We start from the raw sequence: 15,093 nt of genomic DNA, 5'->3' as shown, positions 1-15,093 counted from the left end.
AAGTTACTTCTACTACTCTGTTGGCTACAGGGCAAACATCAAAGGACCATCCTCTTAAATATGTACAGACTCCATTAGAAGAGGTCAACAAAGTGAAACATGTTATTAAAAGTCGCATACATACATTAGTTTATCTTAATGGCTGAGCTAGTGAAATATACTGATTTAACTTATTGTTCGTCACAGGAAGCATTTCTGCTAACACTCTATGATTTGCTCTGCCATACAACACCATTCAAGTGATAGTGTACTGGATCTGTAGCTGGAATATTCTATAATTTGCTCTAATAATTGAATAGATTCTGCATAGACTGAAAAGTAATCTTTTGGTTATGCTGGAATGATTTTAATATTGACTATTTATGTTTAACAGATGGGTTCTTGTTTTATGAGAGTGGTAGATATATGCCATTGTAGATGAACAACTTCTCTAAAATTACTTTAAGCTTTAAACAGGGTGGTATCAGTGTCATTTTAAATAATTTGGCTAAAGTATTTCCTCCCCCCCCCTTTTTTTTTTTTGCAGATAGTTATTACTCAGCTGAAGAAAATGTTTTAATTGCACTTTGTTTAGAAGGCTGTGTTTTGTGGTCGTTAGTGATGGCATGACGGTATGTGGGGATGGAATGTTTCCCCAAGGTGGGTTTGATTGCTTTGAAGTCTGCGGTAGTGCAGGGGGGATCTGCAAGTTGCCGGAGTGATGGGCAGGAGCAACGGTACACATGATAAACCTTGGGATTGTTGCGGTTCATATTAATTCATTAAGAGATCCTTGTTAGAAGTAAAGCCAGCAAATTTTAAGCATCTTGTGACCTTCCTAGCTGAAGTTGTTAGTAAGCCGTTAGTATGTGTTATTCATTTTTCCTATTTGTTCCACAATTCAAATGCTAGTGTTCCTCATTTTGGGAATGGAAGGCTGAGAGCTAGGCACTGGGCAGTGAAGTACATTTGAGTTTCGGACCTTGAATCTTTCAGAGGAGGTATCTTAAAGCAAATCCTGTTGTGTTGTCAACTTATAAGCCATAAGAGTAGTGCTTGGTACGTTGGGTGGTAAGGGAGGTTCCATTGTAGATGTGGTTTTAGGCAGGGCCGTTGTCAGTTGGGCAAAGCACTTTTCCTTTCATAGTATTTGCTTCCCTGGACCCCTGTCTAACAGAGCAACTGACGTGATCCCCGGGGTGAATTGCCTATCTCCCATCCAATCATCAAGGTTCCTTTGAAGAAGGCCAAAGAGGAGCTCTGCTTGACATGTATGGACAGTCTATTCTAGAGCCTGGGGAGTCTGTGGGTCAGGAACCTATCCCTCCAGCATGTTTTGTTCATTGTGATGACAAGGTTTAGATCCCTGAAGCATGTGGCTCTGAGGGATTGGGATTTCTTTAAGTGTAGCATGTTCAACAGCTTTGGTGGTCTGGAATTGCAAAGTTACCCAGGTTGTGGATAGGGATAGGTCCCTTCAGGTGTGGGGTTTACTTTTAATATATTCCACTTGTAGTTAAATTTATCTTGGGTATTTGACAGGGTCATAGGAAGCATTGCTTCAGTTAGGGCTGCTTTGTCATAGATGGGAGTGTTGGTGGTACATTCCTTCCCAGGTTGGCAGGATAGGTTGTCCTTGAAGATGTCTTGGAATGTGTTATGTATTTTGATGTTTTACTTGTCTTTTTCTTTCTTGCAGATGGGGTCTTGGAAGACTGTGGCTATAGTTTGGAATAGGTTGGTACAATGTGGAGCCTTCTCGTTCCTATTAGAGTTTAATTTTGTCCTTTTCTTTATAGATGATGGTGTGCCGAGTTCCACTGGTGAGATACAGTGAATTCGCAGATGATCATGCTTTGGTGTCAATTAAGCAGTGGGGTCATTGGGTGAGTAATCAGAAATGGATAGGTGAAAAGGCAAGCACAGTGATCCGGAAGAAGAAGAAACTCGTGACTGTCCCGGATGATGAAGCACAACCAACTTTGTTTACTCTAGAATAAGTATTAATGTTTTATGACCTCATTTGATTTGTGATACAGGATAATGTACAATACATGGTAGAATTAAGAGTTCTATTATTTAAACATCATGGGATGCAGTGGTGCAGCAGTTTGTGTCATTTCACAGCTAGAGGTTCTCCAGTTCGATTCTCGGCTGGGGGCCAGTTGTGTGGGCTTTGCATGCCCTCCTTGCATTTGTAAGGGTTTTGCTGGGTACTCCTGGGTTTTCCTTCCAAGCTGCTAAGTTGCTAGTTACTTAATATTGGATATATTTGTACGGGAAGACATATAGATCACATATGTTAGATGGTCGTCATAGTAAGAATGGTTTCGCTGCATGTTTAAATGGAAGTCCTGATCACTTGGGTGGGCATATTGAGGTCACAGATGGAGTGCTGAGTGAGTAACAGTCAGTGGCCTGATGGAAATGGACTTGAAAGGTAATGTTTTTTGTTTTTTGTGCTGGAGAGGCTATAGGGTAGTAGGTAATTTTATTCAATGGTCATTAAGGCACATTACAGTTGGGGCAGTGGTGATTTCTTGCAGATGTAGGGTATGTTTATTTGGCCGATTTGAGTGGGTTACTTTGGTAGGGTTAATAGTTGGTGTAGTTTATCAATTGTGTTTCTTGTGGCTTAATTCTTTTGATAAGGCATTGTGGCAGATGGATAGGGTGGGTTATAGGGATTTGTATTTTGATTATACGTTTGTAGGTGTGGGGTTTGGGGGTGTATTTGTGGCATTTGTTATAGCTGTGGTTAGTCATTACGAAAAGGTGAGGGCCAGCAAGGGCAAGGATGGTTCTTAGGTGCTACTCTCATATTGAATAGTTCGAGGGATGACAGGAAGATTCCTGATCTATGATAGGGCTGCTGTTAAGGTTAGTTGGTGATTGTTCTTGTCTGGTTTTAGGGGGCATTGGGTTAACATCAGGGAGGGACTAAGGGTTTACTTTCAGTTGTTTGGCCTGTTCGTTACTTTGGCTATGTATGTGATAAGGTTTATAAGCTGGAGGGTTGAGTCAGTGGTTTGTGTGAAGGAGGATGATTGATGGGACATGGAGTATTTATTTTACTTTTGGTGTTTGTGTTAATTGGTGTAGGAGGTTCATTGGGGTTGTTGGGGGATTATGGTTTGTTTCCAGTTGCCAATATGGAGCTTACAGGGCTGATGGTGGTTGGGCTGCTAACAATGTCATGATGGTTGTTTGATCATTTCATGTTATAAAGGCTAGTTGGTTTAATGTCTGGATTGATATTGCACCTGCATTAAAGACAGCTAATTGGTATGGTGGTATGCAATCGGGTTTAATACGAAATAGTATGGCTTGTTTTGTTGAGTTGCTAGCATGTCATGATGACTGTTGAGCTGTTTTATTGCTTGTAAGATATAGTTAGTGTGATGGTGGGATTGCTATACAACAGGAGTTTAATGATACTATTTTGGTTGGTAATGATGGGGGAGTCATTAACATTGTTATTGCTCTGGCATTAAGGAGAGCTCATTTGGTTATTATTGGATTGGGTGGTAAATGGGGTTGCAATGTGGCATGATAGCATGTAGTTGATTCTACGTGTTTTTTTAATGCCCTTGAAGTCATTGCAGAGCTGCCATTGGTCATGAAGTGAGGATTATTTAGCTCATGTGCAGTGCGCAGTGCAATGCTAGGTTATCTTAGCATAGGTGAAGGGTCAGTGTTTTGTTTTCAGTTTGTTTTGGTAACTGTTTATTTTGTTATGTGATAGGGTTTTAGGAGTTAACTCTACCTACCTTGGGTAGTGGGGACGGGGTGCACCGAATGATGTTTGGCCGGATGCTGTAATGGTTTTTAGTTTATTGGAAGTGTGTCACAAAGAGGGGGAACAGCCTGGTCAGGCTGGTGGGCAGAGAAGAGGGGCAGGCTTGCCCTCTTCTGTCACCCCACTGGTGCTGGATGGTCAATTCAATAAATTTGAAAAGGAAAGTGAGCGGGTACGCTGCTTGAGTACATAATTAAGCGGGTTAAACTGCTTATTTGGTTGATGGTATAATGCAATAAATGGTAATGAAAGTGAGTGGTTATGCTGTTTGATAAGTAATTAAGCAAGCGGGTTAAGCTGCTTATTGGATTGATGGTGTAATGCAATAAATAGTAATGAAAGTGACTGGGTACACTGCTTCATACGTAAGTGAGTGGAGGTATGGATGCTGCTTACTGATCAGGATGAGCAGGTTTATGCAGTCCTGTCCTAAGATAATTTTACATGGATGTTATTTCATCTGTATCATGTTTGGTTGAAATTAATGAATATTGATTAACATTTATGTTTATGGAAATTTATTAAAGGTCATCAAATGTCATTCATTGTAATGTGTTTCTTGAAGGGGACCTGGACAAATGAGGTTTGGAACAGACCATTTTGTCCAGGGACATCATCAAGTTGGGGGGGTGTTAGTTAGAGTAGTAGGATTTGAGAGGATGGGGGAGGATAGGGTTAAATAGGAACGGATGAGGTTTGGGAGGAAGTGAGGTAAGGGTAGGGAGGGGCTTAAAGGATGTTAGGCAAGTGTAATTGGAATAGGATTCCCATTTTGGCATGAACTTGCTAACCTCCATCACTCTTTCTTTAGTGGGGATATGGTTATGTTTAGTTTGGACAGGGCAGAGAAGAGGGGCAGGTTTGCCCTCTTCTGTTCCCCCTCTGGTGCTGGATGGTCAATTCAATAAGTTTGAAAAGGAAAGTGAGCGGGTACGCTGCTTGATAAGTATATAAGCAAGCGGGTGAAGCTGCTTACTGGATTGATGATATAATGCGATAAATGGTAATGAAATGAGTAGGTGCACTGCTTGATAAGTACCAATAAATGGTAATGGAAGTGAGCGGGTACGCTGCTTCATAAGTAAGTGAGTGGAGGTATGGATGCTGCTTACTGATCAAGATGAGCAGGTTTACGCAGTCCTGTCCTAAGATAATTTTACATGGATGTTATTTCAACTGTATCATGTTTGGTTAAAATGAATGAATATTGATTAACATTTATGTTTATGGAAATTTAATAAAGGTCATCAAATGTCATTTGGTGTAATGTGTTTCTTGAAGGGGACCTGGACAAATATTATTATTGTTATTATCATTATGTTTTTGTACATATTCATTTACATTCTCATATCTCTTCTGTACTCAGCTCTTTGGATCTGAATTCTACCAAACCAAACTTCTTCCTCCTTTGACTCCTACACCACTGCCTCCTCATTCTTCCTAAATGTATCCATCAGAAATACTAATTAACACGTTTGTTACCTCATTTGCAAGCACATCAGCCAGATACTGCTAATATTTGTATATATATTCTCTTTCAGTTGTGTCCTGTATTCTTTTTGAAGCCCCCATGCAATATATTTATGCTAGTCTGTGGTTGCCTTGTTTTCTTTTATGTATAATTATATTCCATATTATTGTTAATCTGTACTCATATTGTTTGTTGGAGCTTTTCTTCCAGTGTCTCAGATGAAAAAGATATCTGCCCAGTCTGAAATTACCAGTAAACAAAGACAAATAAATAATATATAAATAAATTGGGGCTTACAAAATATATAAAAATAAAAGAAAATAAAACACTTATAGCTTATGTATGTATAAATGCATTTCTTTCTGTATTTATTTATCCTAACCTTGGACCTGCAACAGGGGTAAAATAAAAATACATTCCTAGTACAAAGTTTTAATATTAAAACATAGCTATAGGTTGACTACATCAGTCAAAATATATATAGGTTGATGACAGCATTCTAACAAGGGTAAAGAAACCAAAATGGATCTACTTATTCAAAGAATATAATGGGAAACACAATGAAAAATTGCACTAAACATAAGGACCCCAAATATAACTCAGCCATAAAACACCCCAGAAAAACTAAATCAAATAAAAAACACACCACATAAATATAATTCATCTGTACAGTACCATCAAAACAGTACTTCTAACAACAAAACAAAAATGCAAACTAAAAAAAATCAAGATTTTCTCTCCTATTCATTATTAGGGGAAAACAGTAAAGTAACAGACATATAATAATCCAAAATACTCTTCTCCAAACACCTTTGCATCCTCTACCTTAATCAAAGTCAAAACATGAATATGTCAGTAAAAAAATCTAAAGTAATAGAAATAACTATGAATAGTGATGTTTCAAAACAAAGTCAACCAGATTGTAGAAACATGTAAAACACTCAGAATCAAATAACATACACTAATATTTAAAATATAGATGAAAAAACAGTACTACAACGACAAATATAAATATAAAAAAACTACTCCACAGCTGAGGCATAGCTAGAGTGGTGTGAGGGAGGCATCTTCCCTGGGTGCAAAGTGTTAAGGGGCAGTGTCAGCAGATTCCAGTCAGTCTTAAGTGCTGTACTGGAAATGAATGTCGGTATTGCATTTGCTGTTAGAATTTAAGTGCTTTAGCACTGCCTGTACACCATAAATGGTGGTAGCTGCATGTTACAAATGTAGCAAAATGTTTTCAGTTTTTCTGCTCAAATTACAGTTGAGGAGTGTATATCTGGACACAGCTTGCTCCTTAAGTTAGGAACATCAGATTGGCAACAGACCTATTTGTTTATTTATTTTGTTTTTGTACCTCAACTACATAAAGTTGAGGGGGGGCACCAGGTAGGGAGAAGGGCACCGTGCACTAGAATAGCTAGCTACTCCTGTGCTCCAAATATTTCAATATTTATGTCAAAAAAATCACACTCCTGTCTTTGAGTGCTGAAGGAGAGTAAATGTGAAATCTGACCTAAAGTAACCTGATATCACTACTCCCTTCTCAGTCAGAAAAAAACAAAGAATGCTGATATTATTGTACACCTGTATCAGGGTTTCCAGACTTGAGTGACACTTAAATGCACAGTGAATTTCTGGGTCTTTGTCTTTTTCTAAAAAGATCTCAAGCAGGCATAAACTAAGGCACTGCTAGTGATTCCCTGCTAGATGAGGAAAGTAAACTTATATTTTTTGTCTGTGAGTGATAGAACTGTTTTCTGCTTTATCTGCTCCATTTTGTTTTCTGATTTAAGAAATCTGCTTGGCTTAGTGTTTTGTTCTATGTGACAGGTAGACACTTAAATTATCTAGACTGCACATCTCACGTGATTTTTCAGTGGTTAAATTGTATCGAGTGATACATAAATATGCAATGAATTTTTGGGCCTTTGTCTTTTTCTGAAAAGATTTCAAGCCTGCATAAACTACTGCTGGTGATTCCCTGCTAATTTTTCCCACCCGCCCTCTCCTTCATTGCTGTGCTTTTAAACCTGATGATTTTACGCTGCCTACCCCTACTGTAAATTATGCTTCATAAGATTATTCATTTCTATACTAGTTTTAATATCTTGAATTATTTGTTTGCTTGCACTTACACTGAAAAAGTGCATTTTGCCTCTCACTGTCTGTTCTTCTCACTTACTTGCTCTGAATTCATTATCTAGATACCTGTTGGATAAAGTAGTGTATTTTTGCACTGTAGCATGGTGGTGCTGCGGTAGCGTTGTCGCCTCACAGTAAGACGCTGTCCGGTTCGATTCTCAGCTAGAGCATCTTCTGCGTGGAGACATGCATGAATGGGCATACCTTCGTTGAAGGTTGTGCGTCAGGGCTGGTAACTCGGCATGTAAAAATCAACTACCAATCATTAGTGGACCGGAGTTCCGCTGTGGCGACCCCTAACCGAGAAAATCCGAAAGAAACAAACAAGCAAGCACTTGTTTTTACATCAAGAGGTCAGTGGATTTTCCATCTAGTGCACTAGGAGGTAGCTTTCTCTGTTTAGGTTGGAGAAACACTTGTGATTTCTGCATGTAGTTTTATTTGCTGAAAGGCTTCTTAATCAGCTTATGTTGTTTTTAGTGCCTTTATAAATTCTGTACAATTGAGTGGCTCTTGGCTCATTTATATAAAGTGAAGTTTGTTTGCGGTAGCATTTCACTCCAGACACTCCTCTACTATACTTTTACATCAGGAGGACTGGGATTGTTCATCTAGTGGCAGTAATTGTTTACCTGGTCTAGCTGAGCTAGGAAGTACACAAAAGAGCTCTAAGTATTTTTTTACACTTCTGTTATATACTTTAACTGTGCTTCAGCAGTTTAAAAAAAATTGTAATTTCTGCTGCTGCTTTAAGTAGTTAACTGCCCTGCATTACATTGTATTTGTTAGTTGTAGGGCCGTTGTAGGTAGCTGTGTAGTCTTGTTACACTTGGGCTCCAAACTTGCTATTCTGTATTAAGAAGGTGTTTTTCTGCACTTTTGTGGCAGAAGTGTGCTGATCTAACCTGTCTGAGTTGGGGACTGCTGGTTGTGGACTGCTGGTGGAAGACTTTTAGTGTGCCTTCCTGATTGGTAGTTTGTTTAAAACTTGTTTCTCTCTGCTCGTATTTAAGCTTTGTGTTTACATGGTGCTGTTCTCACAGTGGTGGTTAGCAGTGCCCTGTATAGATGCAAAAGCCTAGAAGTTCAGTTTTTCTCTAAACAGCTGTCAGCAGAAGCCTTCCAAGCTTTGCACACCGAGAAGCATTGCCTTATTGATCATCCATGGCCTACACAAATTATAAGTCCCTCTTGTAGTCTTGAACTACCAACACAGTCCTGTCAAATTAACCCATTACCTTCCCCAATAAACCTACAGTAAGACCCTGCTATCATGGGCAGGTAGTTTCCCATAAACTGTGACCAGTCTGATAGACATGGGCATCCTGAGGCAGTGTAGCATTTGTCTCATGTATACCGACAACTATTTACTCCTCAAACAAACTAATACTTTATGTGAGAGATGCAGTCACACTATGGAATTGGAGACAAGACTCTCAGATAAGAGAAAATCACACACACACACACACACACACACACACACACACACACACACACACACACACACACACACACACACACACACACACACACACACACACACACACACACACACACACACACACACACACACACACACACACACACACACACACTTCCCACACTAAATAAGGACACAATAAATAAATCCACATATGCAGAGGTGCTCACTAGTAACTTACCAAAATATCATAGGCCTCCCAAAAGGAAACCACTTATACACATAACAATGCAACCCCCCCCCCAAAAAAAAAACAACCACAACACATAAAAACATACACACGAGTGTCTCAACAAATAAGCCCATTTAGCATGATACCACAAACCATAACATACTGGTCATAGGTGACTCCATTGTGAGACACATGGATGTTCACCTCACCAAGCTGGATAACGAGCGGGTTATAGTTAGCTTCCTGTCAGGTGCCAGGGTTTGTCAAGTCACTCAAACACTCAAGTTACTCAGCTACAAGTACCGGTATGACTACGTCATAGTCCATGTGGTGGTGAATGACTTGAGACATATCTCACTGTACTATATGAAGAGAGAGATGACCGAGCTCTCAGATTATGTATCACAGGCAGGTATAATCCTAACCTTAAGCAATATTCTACCTTCTCCAAGGATGATGAAACAATACAAACAAAAAATGATTGACTTTAACAATTGGCTTAGCTCCTGGTGTCAGTCCAAGTGTGTCCAATATCTGTCAGCCTAGGAAGCATAGTCAACAGGCTATGCTTCTTTGCCAGAGATGATCTACATCTGTCTCCTGTAGGCTTTCAGATACTGGCAAAGGCATTAGCCACCACTATTCTGTCTTTTAGACAGTATCAAAATAACCAACCTCCCAAAATAACAAAATCCTCTCTAGATAAACCCAGTGTACTGCTGTTTAATGCTAGGAGTCTAAACACGAAACTGCACTCTCTTGAAGCACTCCTCACTTTGGAAGATGCTGACCTCTGTGCAGTGACCGAGACATGGGTCAAAGGTATGGAAAGCATGCCAGCCATGATGGGTTACAGTACCTTCCATACATTCAGACCACAAATTGAGTGTGAAAGAACAAAGGAGGAGGTGTATCCATCTTCATTAAGGATAGGTACACCTCGAGACTAGTCAAACAGTATGACTCTCTTGAGCAAGGCAAAGCCCCCTACCACATCATAGCTAGCTATAGGTCTCCCACCATGAAACAGGAAAAGCATGTTGCATACCTGGACTTACTGGAGTCACTTGGCATACAGCCCAAAACTTTATTCATGGGTAATTTTAACTATCCTACCATCAACCTGGAAACATACATGACCACAAACATGGTAGCTCAGAGATTCTTGGACTTTGTCAATGCAAATGTTCTGGAACAGCTAATCTGCACACCCACTAGTGACTCAAATATCCTGGGCATAGTACTCACTAACATTGCAGAGTACTGTACCCCCCCCCCCCTCCCCATGTTATGTCCTCCCTGGTAACACTGGACCATAAATCAGTCTTGGTCAATGTAATTATAAGATCAAATACCCCATCAAGCTCAAAAATGTTTAAGAATTTTTCTAAGACAAATTACCTCCTACTAAGTGATGGTATAAGAAGTACTAATATGTCAAACTTAGCATGGATATAAGTCAAACTACCATATCAGGATTAGCATGAATGTAAGGGCCACATTAACATGTCAAAGTTAGCACAGCTATAAAGGTTTCATTAAAATTCATTAGTATGGATATAAAGGTTACACTAACTACCATATCAGAGTTAGCATGAAGATGAAGGTCACATTAGCATGTCAAAATTACCATGGATATAAAGGTCAAACTAATATATCAGGATTATCATAGGTATAAAGGTTGCACGAACATGCTAGGATATGTTGGAGTGTCAGTATAAAGGTCACACTAACATGTCAGAGTTAGCATGGATGATCAAGACTACAAGTTCTAAGTCAACTTTATCCTGTAACGTTCCCCTTCTCAGAATATTAGTCTGTCTACTTGGACTTACTACATTCTAGAAGGTGGTGGTTGTAGTAGTACATGCCAAGATCAGTTTTCTCACATAAATAGCAGCGTGCTGTACTTTAGTAGTTTTCTTTAAAAGGTTTGGACATGTTGTACTAAAGGAAATGATTCATTCTTTGAACACCAGCACTGTCACTTTATATGGTTCCTCTGTTATTTACTGTTATTAAATATTTCTCTTTCAAATCCAATTGTTTTAGGCACCCATTCATTGGGCATTCCATCTCCCTACTCCCAGCTGTACTATCCCAGAAAAAAGAACATAATTATGCTTAACAGCATGTCAGCACCTCTCAACTGGACCCGATTTTTTTTTGGGGGGGGGGGTCATTCAGTATCTTTAAAATCTTACTTGTTTCCTTCTTAAATGTACAGTTTTGTGACAAAGCAGTGAGAACTGCATCCAACAGCTTCAGACATTATGTCCATAGACCTGTTTTCTTCAGAAAATGCATATTAATTCAAAATGCTTGTTCAATCAGCTTTGCAAAGTGAATAACTCCAATACTTAATACTTATCCCCAGTTCTGGATATTTACCTGTGATTATTTTCAGCGTTAACTCACATTCCTGAAATTATAGGCTGAGACAGAGCAATGCAGTTTAAATTGTAGTAACACATTTTGTGGCACACAGATGGGTCCATATATAACAAATACTTAATTCTATTATGGTAAACTGCAGTTGTTTATCTACTGTCATGAGCATGCACACTGTGTTTGATCAGTGGTATTCCATCACAAAAATTAATTAGTAATTTAATCCCACCTTTCATCCTGGCACAGCACACCTTTCAGTTTTTAGATCAAGCATAGTATTAAGTAAGCAGTGTAAATCAGAATACCTCACAGAACATTCATTGGCATTATATGATAGCAGAATATTAGCACTGACAAATGATTTATCTGTTAGCACTGACAAATGATTTATCTGTTAGCATTGACAAATGATTTATCTGTTGATTGAATCTATTTCCTTACATAAAGTTAGTCTGCAATAGAGTCTGTAATGGCATGTCTACTCTGCAAGACTCAGCAGCTCTACTAGATTCAGAAAGAAAGAAACAACAATATTAATCATTTCTGTCACATATTTCACTTTGAATATATTCATCCACAATATATAGAAAAGTTATCAAAAAAGTTCCAACCTTAGTTGTCTTCATTCAGCCTTCTTAAAACTGAACACATCCTAACTATATAAACCATTAGCATACCTGCTTAATTTTTTTCTTTCAATCAAAATTGTGCCAATATTGTACCACCTCCTAATGTCCCTCCCTATTGCATCACAATACTATATGCCCATAGCGAACTTGGGTCCCTGACTTTTTTTTGAAAAACTAGTATATTGATATTCACATTTGCATCATCATGCAGACAGGTATGGCCTATTCTCTTATAATAAGTTTGAGAATTAAGCAGGGTTAATCAAATTACTGCCATTTATTTTGCTGCTGAACACATTTACAACAACATAAGCAAAGGTGTGCTAACAGGAGGCATCCTTGTTCACTTGACATATGCATTTCATATGGAAAATTATAGAAAAATGTATAAAAGCAGCTGTAGATGAGGTGCCACTAAATGATTTCAAGACTATTTTTTCAATAGGATCTACCAAGTCTGTATAGGTGACCACTCTGATATTGGACACTATAAGTACGGGGATCCTCAGGGTCTGTATATTAGAACCCGTATTCCTCTCCATATTTATAATTGACCTGAAACAAGAACTTCCTTTGTTAAACATGAACATGTATTCCAGTGATGTTTCTTCATAAATTAGGTACATCTGACAGCCTGCAGCTTAAACGTCAAAATGAATTAACTACACTCTGGCATCAGATAGCATCAAACAAATTTCTAAGAAATCCTTCTAAAACAGCAGTTGTGACTTTTGGTCAGTGCAAATAAATGCATAAAATAAAATAAAATAAAACAAATATAGCTAATGCCTTAGCAGTAAATGTAATACACCAAGTAATCAACGTCATTACTCAAGTCACTCAACAAAAAATATCCTTCAGATAACACACTTTGACAGTTGTAGATAAAGAACTGTCACAATTGAAAATTTGCTACAAAGTTTCAAATTTGCTGGTTCCTAAACTATGCTCACATTTCCTTATTAACCTTCTCCTGAAAATTATTAAAAAAGATGAACCATTTTATACACTTGGCTGGACCCAGAATGCATCATTGCCTACTATTATAAAAAAATTAAACAATAGTATCCATAACAGATAAAGCAACACTTCTACTTGCTACAACAATCTTAACAAGTAGTAAGTCTACAACAATGTCCATCCTTATTCTCCAAGTTTGCAGCTGGAACACCTGGTTCCTACTTAGAGGAAACAGTGGCAACATAAGACAGATCTCAAGAATTAGACTATCCTGCTGATACCAGCTGCTGGTAGGAAAAAATAATAATAATAATAATAATAATACAAAAAAATTCTAGGAATTTTTTTTTTTGCAAAATGAAAAAGAATCTCTTTACTAAAGCCAAATGTAAATGCTTCAAAGAAGATGGGTAGCACAAATTATAATATACTTACTGTCTTGCAAGTATGGCAAAGAAAGAATGCAGATATGTAAATATGTTTTTGTCATATTTGTAATAATACTAATATTTTATTTAACATTTGTTTATTGGGAAAGTCCAACTGGTGCAGAGCCCATTTTCAGTGGAGATCTAAGGAGAAACACTCCAGATGCATGTCTTTGTAACCTGGGAGGAAACCCACATGAATGTAAGGAAGACATGCAGACTTTGCACAGAGGGACCCCAGCCAAGAATCGAACTGGAGAATCTCTTGCTGGGACGTGACAATGCTAACTACTACACCACTGCGCTGCCCATGTAACATGGTTATAGGGTTATGGGAATTTTAGTGTAAACTGTCCAGTTTAACAAATTCACAAATTTTTTGTTGCAAATACTTTTGTTCGGACATAGTTGTATAAAAGATGTGAATTAATCACATGCACATATCTACCTATTAAATATTTTTCCATCGTGAAGACTTCTATGTAAAACTGAACACATGTGATTCTTCCCTAAATATTAAATATCTGTCAAGTACTCACCCATCTGAAGTACTATGCAACAAATGCTATTACTTTGTACATCACATGATGTCGTGTAATGTTCTTGTTATCAACCAAATGTATATTACATCTGCCCAGATTTAACCTTGAGTTATGGCTAAAAAAAGTCTGCAACTAGTTTACCTACCAGGTCAATAAATAAGCAAGTAAAGAAGGTCTTTGATACAGCTACTGTTGCCTTAATGATTCTCTTCCTGCCATTGTACCAGCTAATACTAGCTGAAAGATTCCTTCCTGCCATTCAACAAGGAAGGCATCTTATCTCATTTCCACATTTGCTCCTCATTTCCACCCCTAACAGTTAACTCCTCCTCCAGCAGTTGGTTATACTCCTGTGTGGCACTGGATTTCTGTTTTGGGGTATATAGTTGTAGAGGTTCCAGTCTTTCTACTTGACTCCGCTACAGGTGGATGCACTGTTTTCTAGAACATCATAAATCACTAGGAGTCACAGTACTTCACTTTAGAACATCATAAATCACTAGGAGGCAGAGTAAGAACGGAATACTTCTGATTCGCTCTAGAACATCATAATTCAGTAGGAGGCAGAGTAAGAATGGAATACTTCTGATTCGCTTTTCTGCTCTTCTTGAGTCCACTGTAGGACAGGGGCACTTAGTGATCTAAAATGGGCAGTTTTTTAAAACTATTTACTACCACAGTGTAAGTTCACTTGGAGGACATTTTAAGCTTAGCCAGTTTCCATTTTGGTGCTTGAATTAACATGTCCTGATTGGTCTTACCTATCCCATGGCTGAAAATTGTATATTAGCCCTAGTGAGAATAAATGTGATCACACTATACATAATTTGAGGGGGCCCATGTAAGGGATTTAGGAACTGCCTCTATCCATCAGTGGGACGAGGGGCAATCCTGGAGTACATTTTCTAATAGCCATCCTTAGATCCAAGTTGCATTTGAATATGGACAGGGATGAGCTTTGTTTTACTTGAATGGATAGTCTGTTCTGGATATATATCCATCTCTCCACAACATTCAGTTTAGATACCTGGACTGAGTATTTCTGATGCCATTTGACTTGCTGATATTCAGTAGGTCCATCTGTATTAAGTTTGAGG

The sequence above is a fragment of the Protopterus annectens genome, chromosome 14.part0, assembly GCF_019279795.1.
Source record: "Protopterus annectens isolate FY-2018-M chromosome 14.part0, PAN1.0, whole genome shotgun sequence".
In the NCBI taxonomy this organism is placed as follows: domain Eukaryota; kingdom Metazoa; phylum Chordata; order Ceratodontiformes; family Protopteridae; genus Protopterus; species Protopterus annectens.
This window is presented reverse-complemented; position numbering follows the sequence as displayed.